Source organism: Scylla paramamosain, chromosome 30 (genome assembly GCF_035594125.1).
Source record: "Scylla paramamosain isolate STU-SP2022 chromosome 30, ASM3559412v1, whole genome shotgun sequence".
Lineage (NCBI taxonomy): Eukaryota > Metazoa > Arthropoda > Malacostraca > Decapoda > Portunidae > Scylla > Scylla paramamosain.
The window spans coordinates 12,696,615-12,699,114 of record NC_087180.1 but is presented as its reverse complement, the minus strand read 5'-3'; the positions used below and the strand labels follow the sequence as shown (position 1 = coordinate 12,699,114).

Below are 2,500 nucleotides of genomic sequence, written 5' to 3'. Positions count from 1 at the left end.
ATAAGCGGAAAGTTGTAAATGCATTCAGGTTGCTTCCTTGATTGCTTTTAGCTGCCTTTTTGTGGGTGACATGGGCCTCTTGCACGTGTTTTGTCTTAGGTTCGGTTCAAAATTTACGTTCGTGGCGTAGCATTCAAGTTACGAACAGATGTGACCAATCCAGGTAGGCAGCGTCCTCTCCAGGGACGGAATGGGTCTGTCAACACACCTCAGGGGACTTAATGAACTCCTAGAGATGTAAATATAACTTTCCTTCATGCGACGTTAAGGCTTAAGATTTATCGAGGTCTCTGCTACACGACTGGAAAGGCAAGAACGAAATGCACACTATAGATGCCCCTCAATAAACCAAAGAAGTGCAGGCATCTTTTGGAGTGTAATCGATATGAACGTATGTTTTAACTCTCTGACTGCTATGGCTTCATAAGTTTAATAAAATGGTCCTGTTAGAAATTTAAAGTATCATAAAAGAAATTTAGGTTTTGCACAATTCCGTTTTAGACACAACCTCTTAGCTTTATTAAATCATCTATTAGTTATGTCATGATTGAGTCAGATAAGATTATGTTGGATGAGCAATTAGATGATTTGTGTCTCTTAGATAATGAAAAGTGTCCTTAACTTAAAAAAAGAAAAAAAAATGACTGATGACGTCCACACTATTATGAAATCGATGCCGTGGTAAAGAGGACTAAATAATGCAGTCATATATTTGCTCAGTTAAATCGTCTCACAAAAGTCATGCTCCACTTAGCACTCAGAGTTACGTAGCACTTTACTGAAGAGAAAGAAAATTTATACTGCTGACCATGCACTTGTAAGGCTAAACGGAAATAAATTGTATTATATAAACACTAACTTAACTTCCCCTGCTGCTTCAACAGATGTACCTCATGCCAGCTGTCCATTCACTCCTTGTAAAAGCGTTCCTCTATTCATAAGTCCCGCACCTACATGGCTTTCCACTCCACGCTCCTTCTTCGACTCGCCCAGAAAGTGTGCGGGAGGATAAGCCCCGAAGGTCCTGACGCAAACACACTTTTATAGACAAACGTTTCCATTTTTCTCTCCACCTGGAAGTCAAATACATTCCTCAGCCCGCTAACTCACCCTGATCTCCATTTTACGCATTTTACGAACAACCCAGGATTGCTCTCAGTGCGGAATTTATCGCCACTAAACTCAGTAAGATTTTCGTGCATTTCCATCTTATCTTTCTATCGCAAACTCGACATTTCTCTGTCCTCTTATTTCTACGTTGGTTCTATCACTGACAAATTTAGTAAGATATTCCTTTATTTCCATTCCACCTCTTTATCGGAAGCAAACTTGGTAACAATTTTCTGTTCTTCCGTTATATCTCGTTATCCTAAGCACAGCAATATTTTCTTGTACTCGTATCTCTGTTTCATCTATGTCGCCAACAAACTCGGCAAGATATTCCTGTATTTCCATTTCGCCTCTTTATCGGAAGCAAAATCGATAGTAATTTCCTGTTCTTCTATTTCATGTCTTTATTGTAAACTCGCCAATATTTCCCCGTCCTCGCATCCCCCTTTCATCTCTCTGTCGCTAACAAAATCGCCAAGACTCTCCCTACATTCCATCACCTCACGGCTAGCAAACTCGGAAGACCCCCTCCAGATTTCTCTCCACGTCCTATACTCGTACATCACGCAGACAGAGAAACAAACACGATACGGTCTCACTGTTTTTCAATACAAAAGCGAAACGTCACGGGTCTGTCTGCCTTGTGCTCTCAACAGGTGACATTACGACGCGAGTGACACCTGGCCAGTTTAAGAAAAGTGATAAGTGCGCAGCAAGGGAATAGGGATGAAAATAGTAACTCTCGTAGGTACAGCAGAACACAGTCGTGAATACTTGATGAGACGTGCTATTGAGAAGGCGACGGATTTCTCTGTGACCTTTTCTAAGAAGCTATTTCTAACAAGACCGAGGCAAACAACCAGCCTCCCTGTGATCGACTGAGCCGCCCGTGACTGTGCGGCGGTCATGTTTATTTTGATGCGCTATGCTACTTGCAGGCGAAGAGACCCGTGAAATATTTAGGCAATAAGAAACGTCATCAGCTTCCCTTGGTCGTGATTGGCTTTTGTTTCTGGTGACGTCGGGCAGTAACATTTCCAAGCTGCCGAGGTATATGTCAGGCGGTCGGCCACCAGTTCAGCCGGAGACCAAGAGGCTGAGGGTTCATTCACCACACTCGCACAGGGTTTGCTGCAATAAACCAACGTATTTCCAAAAGAGGAATATCACAAAGAAGGAAAATTGTCCGTGGTGTGCTGTGAGGACATCTGTGTTGTTATGGACGGTGCATCACGAGCTCAACGTTTTGATTAAAAAGGATAAGCTGACCGACTGAGGCCTTGAGTCCCTCGAGCCCCCTCCCCCCGAAACATTCTTTCCTTTGTTGTCGGCTGCCGCCCGCCTCGCCTGAACGAGACGATCATTGACGATTTACGAGTGAACTTATTTG

General features: G+C 43.2%; 1 protein-coding gene across 2 annotated transcripts in view; it reads left to right on the top strand.

Annotated features, from left to right (window-relative positions):
* The window catches only part of LOC135115854 (uncharacterized), a 41,647-nt gene that overhangs the window by 25,020 nt on the left and 14,127 nt on the right, over window positions 1-2,500 (top strand). The window contains exon 1 of one of the 2 annotated variants that reach the window (XM_064032874.1): window positions 2,478-2,500. This exon is cut by the window's right edge and continues 777 nt beyond it. The exons of the other annotated variant lie outside the window; for it this stretch is intronic. The gene's annotated coding sequence lies outside the window, so the exon portion shown is untranslated. Of the gene's footprint in view, window positions 1-2,477 lie in introns of those variants that run through there. 2 annotated transcript variants of the gene reach the window in all.